This window comes from Neovison vison, chromosome 13 (genome assembly GCF_020171115.1).
Source record: "Neovison vison isolate M4711 chromosome 13, ASM_NN_V1, whole genome shotgun sequence".
NCBI classification, from domain to species: Eukaryota; Metazoa; Chordata; class Mammalia; order Carnivora; family Mustelidae; genus Neogale; species Neogale vison.
The window spans coordinates 60,709,564-60,724,021 of NC_058103.1; the positions used below are offsets into that span (position 1 = coordinate 60,709,564).

General features: G+C 36.9%; 1 protein-coding gene and 1 non-coding gene across 3 annotated transcripts in view; one reads left to right on the forward strand and one right to left on the reverse strand.

Moving 5' to 3' along the window:
• The window catches only part of SLC25A21 (solute carrier family 25 member 21), a 507,009-nt gene that overhangs the window by 90,943 nt on the left and 401,608 nt on the right, over nucleotides 1–14,458 (forward strand). The gene's annotated exons all lie outside the window — the stretch shown is intronic.
• LOC122894866 lies at nucleotides 1,685–1,792 on the reverse strand. The gene has a single exon (XR_006381873.1). It is a non-coding gene; the product is annotated as a U6 spliceosomal RNA (small nuclear RNA).

Consider the following 14,458-nt stretch of genomic DNA (forward strand, 5'->3'; position numbering starts at 1 on the left):
TCTATACCCTATCTTCACTGACGGGCACTTGTTTCACCCAAAGCCCTTGATTCCAGTGTATGCGGTGCTTTCACAACTATCCTAATCATTTCCAGGCTTGCTTATAAATTGTTTTAGAATAAACAATCTTTGGACCTCATTAGTCACTGCACCAGGAACATGGTGTGCACTTCTGGTCAGCCGCTCTCAGTGAAGACATGATTAAAGTGAGGGTCCAGAGAAAGTTAGCTGATATGGACAAAAGAATAGGTTTCTATATTGATTAATTGGCTTAAATTGGTGAATTCATTAATTAAATATTTTTTCCTGAGTGAAGCATAAAAAGAGAAGGGCTCTATAAAGGAAGAAGGCTGAAAGAGGAGATATGATTAAAATCTGTAAATCTGTGAAAGCTATGATTTTCTTGTTTATCGAATCCTGGTGTACCAGAGCTCAAGGCACTCTCAGAAGCTTGAAAGAGGTCTACAATGAATAGAATCTTGTGGAATACATTATCCAGGATGTGGTGCAGATTGAAAATATAAGTAGATTTATTTAAAGTTTAGATAAGCTCATAAACAGGTTAGGGAAACAGTAACACTTCGGGGTATGTCTACAACTCTAGAAGGAAATTAGACATATTCCTCCACCATATTTGCTTTGCTGTGCCCATCAGAGAAGGATTATTACAGTGAATGGATCACAGGTAGGATATATATCGTAGTCTCTTTAGGCAGGTAAGACAAGTGCCAAAATGTGGAAAAAAACTGGACTCACTGAATTAGCCAAGTTCCAAGGCCATGTAAATAAAATAACTGCATGTGAATTCTTGGAGTATTAGTGGTGGACAGCCTCTGGAAGAGTGTACCTTGTACACTAGAAGCATCCGATCTTGTTACCAGAGGACCATACAATAAAGTGCATATGTTGGATACAGTCAGAATCGGGGGTCATGTAACCTTCTGTTTCATAGACCACCATGTTGCTTTTGTCAAGCCTTTTTTGTACAGAGAACCTAGGTTTTGTCTGCAATTAATGCATAATAAATGAGACCCAGCCATATATATAAAAAAAGAAATAAAAGTTTCCTTTAAGCTATATCCTTTTAAAATGTTCCTGGAAAAGGGCCTCTATTCTTTTATTTAAAACAAAACTGGAAATGTGGTAGAAATATTTTTGTAGTAATTTTTTTTTTTTTACAAATAAGTTTTATTGGCATTCTTTGTTGTCTCTCCCAGTATGAATTAGTTCCTTACATAATTTACTTCTGTTTTCAACGAAGAAGGCTGAAACTCACTTAAATTAAAACAGCCTGCAGTTCTATTAGGGTGCATGTGGTACTGTTTCCCACCTTCTATCTTCACGGATGATAATAATATATTTTTTCTTTCACAAATTTGCTGGCGTGTTTTAAAAGGATATCTCCAGATGTGTTCATAAGCACACATTTGTACACACATGAGGGACAGAGGCATTTACAAATTATGAGGCCTGATCTATTGTTGCCGCAGATTCTTTAGAGTAGATCACAACCAAATAATGCTCTCAGCATTTTATCTAAGGGGTTGGTGGATACATATGGGTATATGGGTGATTTCTTAAAACCATGGCCCGAATTCTAAAAAAGGATCAACTAATATGGTTATATATTTAAGTATCATAAATTGAAATGAGAAATACTTTAAGTTTTTTTTTTCTTTTTTAAAAAAATATGGAACACTTCACGAATTTTGCGTGTCATCCTTGCGCAGGGGCCAGGCTAATCTTCTCTGTATCGTTCCAATTTTTGTATATGTGCTGCCGAAACGAGCACAAGAAATACCTTAAGTTGTCCTTTGGGTTTTGTTTTTTGTTTTAAGAAGACTTGAATTGCTTTAGTTAGCTCCTAAAGTTTTGGAAGTTCAAGAATTATAAAAATACAAGTTTGTGCTTATAGATCTTTTTCTGCATATTATTTCTTTATGGCCTTCTTATGTCTTTTACATGGGTTTTACATATAATAAAAAATCAATGCCTATTCAATACATTTTTCAACTGGGGACCACATTTTGTGCCTAAACAGGCAAATAAGTTACACTGAATATTAGCATCTGGAAGCATTTTTGTCCAGTGAGTGACTACATGGGTTTAAAATCAATTAACACAATTAAATCACACCTAAAATTTGATACTAAATGATTTAAGTACAGCTATGTGATGCAATTATGCAAGATGTATTAGTGTGAAAGAATGCAACCAAAACTGAGAGAGAAGATACAGTTGGCTTTCGAATAACATGGGTTTAAACTGCACATGTCCACTTACACATGGAGTGTTTTCAGTAAATACAACACTGTGCTGTAAATGTATTTTTCTCTTCCTTATGATTTTCTTAATAACATTTTCTATTCCCTAGCTTACTTTAGTGTAAGAATATAGTATATAATACATATAACATACAAAGTATGTGTTAATTGACTGTTTATGTTCTTGGTGAGGTTTTCAGTCAACACTAGTTAAGTTTTTGGGAAATCAGTTATACATAGATTTTCAACTGCGTGGGGTGGGGTTGGGGCACTCATTGGCACTTCTAACCCTTGTGTTGTTCAAGGTCAGCTGTATAACTCCTTCTAAACATTCATTTAATGAAAATTCTACTGCAAGTGAAATCATACCGTAATTTGTTGTAATGCTTTTATAGTTTAAGAAACATTTTACTGGAGCGCCTGGGTGGCTCAGTGGGTTAAGCTTCTGCCTTCGGCTCAGGTCATGATCCCAGGGTCCTGAGATCCAGCCCCGCTTCGGGCTCTCTGCTCAGCGGGGAGCCTGCTTCCTCCTCTCTCTCTGCCTGCCTCTCTGCCTGCTTGTGATCTCTCTCTGTCAAATAAATAAATAAAATCTTAAAAAAAAAAAAAGAAACACTTTATTGCACATTATTTCATTTGGCCCACAGAGAACTCTGTGTGAAGTATCACTCCCACTTTATAGACAAAGAAAAGCACTTCCATCAGCATGACAAAAAAATTCTAGTTATCTCCCTTTTCTCCGTCTCTCTTCTTTATTCCATTTACCACATGGCTACCAGAGTAAGCTTTCTCTTGCTGCAAATCCTTTAACGACGCCCCATTGCAGATATATTCATGTCCACTAAGTGGTAGCTTTTGAGCCCTTTATTTTCCTGTGCCTACTCATGTTCAAGCTCAGGGGTTGGAAACTTCTGTCAGGCACCGAATAACAAATATTTTAAACTTATGCACTATATGTTTCTGCCACAGCTACATAACTGTTGCTGTAGCATGAAAGCAGTTATAGATAATACTTAAACAAATGAGAATCACTGTGTGGTCAGGCCAGATTTACAGAAACAGGTGGTCAGCGAGATTTTTCCTGCAGGTCGTTTGCCAACCACTAGTTTTATAATACAGTCTCTTAGAATGTGGGGGAAAAACTGTCAGAAATTGTATTCATATATTTTTAATCCCATCCTTTTTTAAATTTAATTTTTGTGTATATTTTATATTATATATAATTATATTCACTATGATTTACGTGTATTTAGAGCACATAATTAATTTAATTATTACTAATGGGATTTTATTTTATAAAGTTGAGGGATTAACTCTCTGTTCCACCAACCCACACCCGAGCTTCTGGCAATTCTCTGGACATACCAGACTATTTCTTGCCTCTGTGCCTTTGCTCATGCTTTCCTTTCATGTATTTAACACTGTTTTTGCTTGTTATTCTTTCTTGCATCTCAGATCTTCCTCTCTGAAATCCCTTTCCTTGAAGTATATCACTTTGAAATTCTTTTAGTTAGGGTTTACTAGAGGAAAAAAAATATCTTTCTTTTCCCGAAGACATCATTATAACAATGATACTTTTGCTGGGTATAGAATTCTAGGTATAGAATTCTATGCAGCACATTGAGACTGTAATTCCACTGTCTTTTGGCTTTCATTATTGTTTTTGTCAGCTGTCAAATTTCTGTTGTGGAAGTAATCTGTTCTTTATTCTCTGGCTGTCTTTTTTTTGGGGGGGGGTGTAATGCAGTTTTACAATGCAATTTCTTTATGTGCATTTCATTTTATTTGCCTGTGCAAGATTCATTGCAATTCATGAGTTTGATTTGGTGTCCTTTTTTTCAGTTCTAAAAAAATGTTCGTCATTACTTCAAATGTTGCCCCGTTCCTGCCTCATTATTTTTCTCCTCTCCTTTTGGAACTCCAATTAAACACAAGTTAGCCCTCATTCTTTAGTCAATATATCCCAATTTCTCTTCTATATTTCTTTTTCCACTATGCTGCATTCTGAATAATTTCTTCTACCCTATTTTCTAGTGTAATAATTTCCCCCTCATTTATGTCTATATTGATGTTGAATCCATTTATTGAGGTTATATTTTAGTCTTTTTATTTGGAAATAACAAAACATTTAGAACTCATGGATAAGTTGCAAAAATAAGAATAGTACAAAGAACACTTGCATACTTTTTGCCCAGATATACCTATTATCAAGATTGTACTCCATCTGCTTCATCATTTGTGCTCTCTCTTCCTGTCTATGTATAACTTTAATATATTATACAAGCTTTATGTGATAATTTATACATATGTACACACATATATATACTTTATATATGTGCATCCATATCATATATATTATATATGTAAATAATTTTTTCTGAAGCATTTGTAGGTAAATGACATACATCATGGCCCTTTACCCCTGAGTACTTCAATATTTAGTTCTGAAGAATATGGATATTTTCATGTAATTACAATAAAGTTACCAATTTCAAAAATTTTTATGGGATAAATTTAACAATTAGAAAGCATTGGTACAGGGCGTTTAATCTCCTGCCAAATTTAATTTTTTGGTTGACTCAATAATGTCTTTTATAGTATTTTCCCCCCCTCCCATATAGGAGAGTTAGATACTATATAAGCCTCTTTTAATCTGGAACATTTCCTTAGTTTTTCTTTGGGTTTGTTGTTGTTGTTTTAATTATTATTATATGTACATCCTGGAAGACCATAGCCCTTGTACTCAACTTTTAAAAATAGAATATTCCTAACTTGTGGTTTGCTGTTTCCTCATGATTAGGTCCAACTTATGCATTATTGGCAAGAATACTAAATCAAGGATACCATGTCTTTCTCAGGGGATGACATCTGTGGGTGGCAATATTAATTTTGATCAGTCAATTTATCCAATTTCTCTTCTGTTTACTTACCTTTTTTTCACTTCTCTTGCAACTAATAAGCAGTTTGTGAGATAGTATTTTAAGCCCTACAAATAGCCTGCTCCTATGAGAGGGAAATGAGGAGTTGCCATTCAGCTGTTATAGTTTCAGTTATTTGAGACAAATAACTTCTAGAGATCTGCTGTACAACATTATGCCTATGGTTAACGATACTGAATTGTAAACTTAAACATTTTTGAAGAGGTTAAATCTCATGTTAAGTGTTCTTACCTCAATTAAAAAAAATCTGTGTATACAGAAGATAAAATCAGGTAAATAAGTTAGCTGGCATGCAAAAACAAATAGACAAAAATAATAAACCCAAATATCCTGTTTCTTCTAAAAAGTCTCCCTAGATTTAGCATTCAGTGATGATTCTTACCAGCTCTAGTCTTTACAATTGTTGCAAAAATTATTCATTTAAAATCAATTTTATTTTTTAATTCCAAAGATCTGATTCTTTTCAAATTTGTTAAAGGTGCATTTTTATATTTTCCCTTTCCTTTTAAATTTTATCCCATTTTTCTTTATTTCTTTAAGTACACTAGGAATAACTATTTTATAATATATGTCTAAAGATTCAATATCTTGAATCTTTGAAGCTCTTTTTCTGCATTCCACAGTTTCTGCTGGACCTTGCTTCATGGTACCTTTTCTCAGTGATATGGATTTGGTCTACACATTCACTCAAAGGCCATTGTATGGTTAAACATCTCAGGGACTATTCCTGCTAATCTGTTCAGGAAGAGACACATCCTTTCCCTGCAGGTGTAGTCCTTTGGAGAAAGAGTTTAATGTAGGAATCTCTTCAATTTGTCTTTCCACCTTACAGGACCTGGGCTTTCATTTTGTTTTCTCTCACCCTGAGAGGTCTACAAATGAAAACTCAGACTTCCCTAACTGACAAAGTCCTGGAGCAAAAGCAACTACAGAGCTGTGCTCCTCCTCTGAGCTCCTGCTTGACTTAGATTTTAGCCTGATTATCCCATACTTTTATTCTCAGCTTTTTAATGGTGTTAAGAAAATGTTTTTGTACATTATCCAGTATTGTTTTCATTGAGAAGACTAGTTTGAATAACTTGGGCTTCAATATTCCCCCATGCTATAATTTCTAGATTAAGTGTTTTCTTTTATCTGTTCTGTCTCTCAAAAACACTCTTAAATTTAATCTTAGTTCAAGTGTCATCTCCTCCATAAAGACATTTCTGAACAAATCCCTCCTCCAAGATACAATAGGTTATTTTTCTATTCCAGCATGCCCCAGCAAATATAGTGCTTTGTTACTTGGTTGCTTTCTTTTGCCTTTCTGTCTGTCTCTTCCAAAGATACTGTAAGTTCTTATAGAGTAGATACCAAATCTTACTCATATTTGTGTTCTCAGGACCTGGTATTATGCTTGGCTTGTAATGGACCCATAACAGATATTTGTCAAATGAAAGAATGAAAGCAGATCCAATTTTCCAGTGGACTGTACTCTTTGAGAACTGGTGTGTCTTGTTTGTTTTTGTGTTTTCAGTGTTGAGTACAGTATCTTTCCTGTGCTAGTTGTCTTATAACTATTTGTTGTTGACAGAACTTTTTTTTTTGTCCAAATGGAATTGAGATAGGCTAAGGGACAGAAACCGGGGGACACAAGCAGGCTAATTCATAGAATGGGGTATTTGTGATGATGGCAGCAATGGTAGTAGAGTTACTGTGAGTCCTGAAGGGAAATTATCTGGTTTGTCTAACCAAAGAGATGGAAATTTTGAATTCTAGGGAATTTGTAATTCACAATTATTCAGAGATAATAGGCTAGAGAGGCAGATCCAGACAGAAGGCATAATTGAAGCAGCTCTAGCATTAGAAAAGGTAGTGGCACAAGTAGAGGTGTGTCAGGAAAGGTCTTCTTTGGCTTGCATGCTGGTCTTTTGGGGGAGGGTATGTGTAGAGCACAAACCAGGGGTTGGAGGAAGGGCAGAAGGAGAGGAAGAAAGAAAATCTTACGCAGGCTTCACGATCAGGGCGGAGCCTGATCTCATGACTGTGAGATCATGACCTGAGCTGAAATCAGGAGTTGGACACTTAGCCACTGAGCCAACCAGGCACCCTGCATTCTGGTCTTAAGATCTGATTGCTGCATGGGACTGTTGTGTGCTTTGAGCAATACATGGGCCAGTTTTTAGGGTGAGCAAACTTCTTTTGGGTTAGCTATTACAATGAGGACAAAATTTGATGGATAGAGATTCTATTTCCACCAGGTCTGCTTCTAAAACTTCAGAATTTGGTCCTCTTAGCTTGAGTCACCTGACTTCCCCTTTCCAGTAAGTGCCAATCAAGCTTCAGCATCCCCAGATCCACAATAATTGCTGCTCCTGGGCCTCCCTCCAAAACACGGTCCCCAATGTGTGCCTCTGTTGTAATGTTTCCAGTTGTAATGATTCCAGTATGCCTTTTGTTGTGTCTACTCAGAGTTCAAGACTCAACTAAAATTCTAACTCTGCTAAGATACCCTCTATTACTCCAGCCCATTGACCAAACTCCTATAGATTATCTGAACGCTCAACATTCTGCATTTAATTATATTTCATTTTATCATGCTCCTTAATTATTTCCTCAGGGTTACTTCTCTGTCCCAGTGTTGATTGTTGGCTCTCTAAAGACTCTCGTGTTCAACCTGGCCATTGATCTAGTTAGGGCACTGGTTATACATTGAAGAAGTATTTGTTGACACACTGAATATAGAGAGAGAACATTCCCACACCTTTTAAATCATCCTGCCTCATATGTGATAAAATCTCGGAGAATTCTAGGAGTTGGATTGAATGAGGGTCCTTTTTGCTTTGTTTTATAATCTTTGTTTTCTAGAAATATGAGAGGATATCATGTGGTTTGCCCAACTTCAGGCATTTAGAGATTTAAGTCTGGGAGCGGGACCGCCAGAATAACAATCTAAGCATGACGACTGCAGTTGAGGACTTAATCTTCTCATGACTCTTCTGCGAAAACACAGGCATAGCACCATTTACCCTATACTAGGTAACATACCATGGGGATGTGGTATTGGTTTCCTTTCCTAACTTCCAGTGCCTATAGAATTTGGTTTAAATCAACACATTGGTGTAAGTTATACCAATTGGATTTGTTTAATTCATATGTAGTTAAAATTAAAGAATCACCAAAACAAAGTATTTCATTACTGCTGTTTTGTTTACAGGTTCTTTTCAGTGTTTTATTTAGACTGTCACAGCTACTCTGTTCATAGCAAAACCTATCAGTGGATTACTGTATATGGAGTTTCTGCAGGGGGCCATGGTGTTCGGACCATTTTCCCATGGAAAGCTCTGCCAGCCCTTACAGTGCCCTGGTGCTTTAAGTCTTCTTTTGGAGGTGGCCTTCCCTTAGGCGGTCATTCTGAAGAGCCTTTCAAGAACCTGAAATGTTGCCATTGGAGTGTTTCCCAGAAGGAAATTGAACCACAATTTTTTGAAGTGCAGAGAACTCTCTACCAGGAGTATGTCATGTGTCTAGACATATTCTGATGTGTTTTTCATTACAATAATGCAATAATATGGGCTGCACCAAATGATAGGGTAAATTCATTAAGACTGTTTTCTTGTCCATTTCTTTCACAACACTCAGTGAAAAGGACACTATGAACTATGAGCTACCTATGTGTAGCATCTGCCTTGTTTTCTTTTCCTTCTAATCTCTTTATACTTAATTTTTTCTTTCTGTTTTTGTTTTGTTTTGCTCTTCACTTTTCTCTGAGTAGAAAAATAAGAGTTTATCAGTCCTACTATATTTCTCAGCTGATTGGAGAGGGAAAAAAATCAACCTGAGCTGACTAATAGAGAGCCAGGGAATTACACATAAATCAGCAGTTACATAAGGGAAGGAATGAAATTTAGCTAAGGAAATTGGGATCTCTGCTGCCATGAAGAAAATAAATGAGACAATGTAGAATCATTATAAGAAGACTGGGTGGTCTACAAGGAAGAGGGCAGATTGTGCAAACTGACATTTGAGGAATCAGCCTGAATGTTGTTGCTTGGGACTAGTGGTTCATTGGTGTCATAGCAAAATGTGCTTTGTGTGTGGAAGAATTGAGGAGCCGTGGCAGATAGGAAAGGCTCTGAAATACAGGAGGGGGCTTAACCTCCTTGTCTCTGAGGTGTGCTTCCTATTTCGAGTGGAAATTCCAGAGGCCCTCCCATTAGAATCCCCCTGGAATCCCAGCTGGACTGTCTTTGCTCCTGCAGGGACCAGAGCACACCTGCAGAGAGAGGGCTTTCTCTTCCAACCACCTGCATTCACTTCCTTGAGTGTGCTGTGGTTCCAAGGATGGCCATTACCCACTACCAGCTTCAGTTACAGTGAGAAGTGAGGGCTCTCTTGGGCACAATGTCCCCTGGCTTAGGCTGCTCTCTGTGGTTTGGATTTCTGGGACCATTGTCTTAACCCACTGAACTTCCTGGTTTCTGGGCTCTCTCCTATTCTTTTACCTCAGGATCCTTTGCTTCTCCTCACTTTGTCTAACTTGCTGAATTCTACTCTCTGTTTTTATTTCTGACCGCGAGTAATCATGTTTGCCCATGTAATTGTTTCCTGTTTTCTAAATGTTGGGGATGTGGGGCCTGTATTCCAAGGTTGCAGACTGGTGGGCCGTGGGCCCAGTCTGACCTGCAGCTATGTTTCGTTTGCCCCATCCTGAGTTTATTTACATCGTGTGTGTGTGTGTGTGTGTGTGTGTGTGTGTGTGTGTGTGTTTAACTGAATCAGTTGCTAATATTTTAAAAATTGGAAGATTTCACATGAAAGTCTGGATTTCTGACGTCCCTGAAAAACAGATTTGGCAACCATTGCCTGGAACAACAGTGTATCAGTCTCTCTTTTTAGTTCTTCGTAGTTTATACCATGCCCTATTTTTCTTGTGGTTATTTTTTTTTAATAGAGGAAAGAGAGAAATGAAAGATTTCTTTTATTCCAGTATTTGTAAATGTTTTTCTAACAAGATTTCCTTCAGTCTTGTTAGCTGCCTGATTCCCTTCAAAGGACTTCAGTTTGTGACCACTACTTAGACCTTGTGCTTTGGAGCGTGCTAGGTGTTGGCCCCAAGTTTGGATCCCGACTGTTGCTTGTTGCTTCTCTAATTTCTATCCCCATGCCATCAATGCCCTCCCTTGGCCATCCCAGCCTAGCTAATAATGGCCATACTTTGGGAGTAGCAGTATTGGAAGATGGCATTTTAGGGGCCAGTTTGCATCTACACAGGATCGTATTTATCCTTGTTGATTCTATGACGAATTCCCTTAAAGAAGATGATGCTTGCACGTGTGCCTTATAGTCATTTTCCCCCAGTAGTAAACACCAAAGAATCTATTCCCATGCTTTGTTTTTTGTTTGTTTGTTTGTTTGTTTGTTTTGCTTGTTTGCTTGCTTGTATGTTTCAGTCAGTCTCTCCCAAATGAAATTATTGCTATTTTTAAAAATACAATTCTGCTTTATATCACTCCATGTGTTATCTGGAAGCCTGCTCTAGAAACAATATGCTTTGCCTCAGAAGGAGAGGAAGAATAATTTGAGTGATAATATGTATCACAGTAACATATTAAAAGCTAATGTATGTATGTCATATAGTAATTAACCAATACATAGTAGTTAATACTGCAGACTCTGGGGCCAGACTCTTTGGATTCATATAGTTACTCTGTCACTGTCTCATTTAACGTAACCATGGACAAGATACTTAACCTTTGTACTCAGTTTCTTTATAAAATGGTGTTAATGACAGTTTATACTTCATGCGCTTGGCATAAGGGTTAAAGCTGTTATTTATAAAATGTCTGCTACTTAGTGTATACTCTATAAATGTTGCCTATTGCCTTTATTTCAGGGTCCCCTATATGGTAGGCTCTTGTGTTAGATACAGAGATAAGTAAGACATAATCTTTACCCTGAAGAAGCTCATGGTTTAATATATGAGGAGATACTTAATATGGGAATAATCACAGATGCATTCAAGTTACAGTAGCGACCATGGAAGAAGGGACTCTTATCTGGAAAGATCATGGAAATGTTCAACCTCTTTTGAGAGAAGAATTCTTGAGAGAATAATTTGAAGGAGAGGTAAGGTGTCCCCACTAGTTCAGATACCATTTGCATTTATTTGATCTAGGAGTGCAAGGCCAAGCAAGGCTCTCAGGAACAGACCACTAACTGGTGCCAGTTTTTTTTTTTTTTCCCCAATTTATTTATTTTCAGAAAAACAGTATTCATTATTTTTTCACCACACCCAGTGCTCCATGAAGTGGCGGGGGGGTGGGAGGTTGGGGTACCATGGTGCCAGTTTTTACATTCCTTTGAGTGGCAAAGGATTGGTCTCCCAGAACAGCTATCAGCCTCCACAGAATTTGACTGCAAATGTGACAGGCCCTCAAATGACCTTGCTGTGGCCTTTAAACTCTCCTGTCCCCAAATCCAATCAGAACTTCAGGTATTGTTACTGTGCATATCAAAGTAGCATCTATCTAGACCTGATAATGCTCCTTCCCACCATGCATACATGTAACCTAAAAATGGAGGAAGCCTTTGATATCATCTGGTTCAATCCCTTCATCCTACAGCTGAGCACAGTGAAACTCATAGAGGGAAAGCAACTTTTATGAAATGATTGATTACCATATCTGACAGGCCTAGACCCAAAAGACATATTGAACAGCTTTTATTATTTCATATTATTTCATGGAAACGATATAAAACAGATTGCACCTGAAGGTCTACCTTAACAATAGCACACACAGGTTGGTCAAAGGAGTTGTATCTTCATGAACTTAAAAGTCTACCAAAAAGTGAGATTCACCCTATTGGTAGTTGAGATATAAGGGTTTTGTTAGGTAGCATAGATGATGTTTTTCATCATTAAATTTCTCACCCTTAATAAATATTGCTGATTGACTTTGAAAGGTTTGATTGAATTGTCTGGATATTTTAGTAAGTATGGAGAATAATTTGTCATTGATTCGCTTCATTTGTCAAATTATTTAATAAAATTTTTAAAGTTTTAGATGAATAGACTGTAGTTTTACTGTGATTTGAGTCTGGGAAAGTTCTGGCCATAAGATCTCATGAACACATTCCAAATTCAAACTGCATGGATATGATCATTGCCGCATGGGCAGAAAGCTGTTCATATGCCAAACATAAAATGCAGACCATTCCAGGCACTATGAGGGTTGGCTGAAGGTTCCTCTGTGCAGTCTGTGTGGGTCTCTGGGTTCTCAGTGTTAATTTGTTAAGATGTTAGTGTTCTAGACCATAATATGCATCTGTTGTTAAAATGGATAATGTGTTCAAAATACTGAAGGAAGCATCCACTGTCAAGACAGAGCTAAAAATCCAGCAATTAAATATTTTACCAAGGGAAAGATTTTACTTATATGAAAACTCAAGTTAGCATAATGAAATGAAAAGTGACAATATAATTCATCAATAGAGAACAAAAGAGAATAAGATTGGGTTTAGTTCTAATTGGACATAAATTTTCATGAGAATGAGTCAGTGCTGTAAGCCTTTTATTTTTATTTGATCTTATTGTTGCTAAGTGTCTGTTGACTTAACTGGGAGAATTTCAGATCCAGTCATTAACTTTTTGTTTGAGGATGTGAAAAGGAGCTAGAAAAATCAAAGGAAATTGCACAGTTCACTATGAAAATTCCTCTACTTATAACTGTATTTGTTCTTTTTGTAGCTGAAGTTGCTAAAATTTTCCTAACCTAAATTTATAATAAAATTGATTGGCTAGAGGAAAAATATACTTTATAAAAGACAAGGAACTCGGGACCCACCTGGAATACTGCTTTAGGTTCCAACTGTCATTGTATCGCAGATGAAAGCAAAACAAAATTGTTTCCAAAAAATGAGCTGGGGTGAGAAATGTCAAGACTGCAAAAGCTAAAAATAGTTAGGGAGTCTATGACTAAAGAAAGGTTATTGTAGCCATGTACACATATTTGAAAGTTCTAAATCCAAAGAATAGAAGTAATACTGCATTACTTTAGATATAATAGTAAAAATATAGAGGAGGATATACATTAAATCTCAAATAAAAAATAAGACATTTCTGACGTCCAAAATTGTCTTTGACTTTCTTTTGAGATGTGGTTTAAAAAAAATCCAACTCTCAGCATGTGGAAATTTATTTAAACTTCTAAGGAAGGGGAATGAGAAGATTTTAACATGTTTCTAGTCTTTATGGATCCAGGATTAAAGTCAATACTATGTCTAGATAAAGATTTTCGGAAGTTTATATGGGGGAAAGAAAAGCCTGATGGTTTGGAAAGGTGTGATGGATATGGATGAATGCTTGCCCCTTGTATGTAAAAATAAATTATCTTTTTTGTGTTGACCTAGCTACAGACTCCAAGTCTGTAGCTGGAGGTCAGTGCACAGCAGGGTGGTCAGAAAGTAAGGAAGAAAACTACAGCAGGTCCATCATGTGTGGACCTGATGGAAAACGGTGTGAGTCATTTCACAGACTTTAAAGAATGTGTGAGTTATGAAGGGATGTGTGTGTCATTTTATGGATGTACAGATTGGGTATATTATTTTATGAACTTTATAATATTTGTGAAGTTTTATGGTGTCTTCCCTTAGGCCATTGCCTAATCTTTTAAAGATCAGAGTGAGATAGGATTCTTTACCTTTAGTGTACAATTCTGGATGTTATTCATATGTCTGGCACCTTGATGGGGGTGATAGAAAGACTAAGCTCAGCTAGAACTGTCACCTGGAGATCCCACCCCTTGCCTGTCCAGCAGAAAGTTCTCAAGAGTTGTTGAATTTCCATGTATGCCAGATCGGATCTACTAGAAAAAATGTTTGATAAGGGCTAGGTGGAAGCTAGTCTTCAAGGTTATAAGAAATCCTAAGATACCACTTCTACTATGTTCTTTGGTCAAGGAAGTCACTCAAAATAGCCCAGATTCAAGGGGAAGGAAGCACAATTTCACTGGGAGAACCAGTGAATAATTTGTGGCTATATATAACCTACTTGAGGCTGCCTCCTGTCATAGAGTATTTACATTCCCATATTCCTACTAAGCGCAAAATATAGTTATCTCCTTCCCATTTCTCCCAAAATTTGATTAGATTGTGGCATCTTCCTGAAATCTGCCACTCATTATCTGCCATTGACTGAATGTTTATGTACCTTCACAGTTCATATGTTGAAATCTTAACCCCAATGTGAGAGTTGGGAGCCTTTGGGAGGTAATT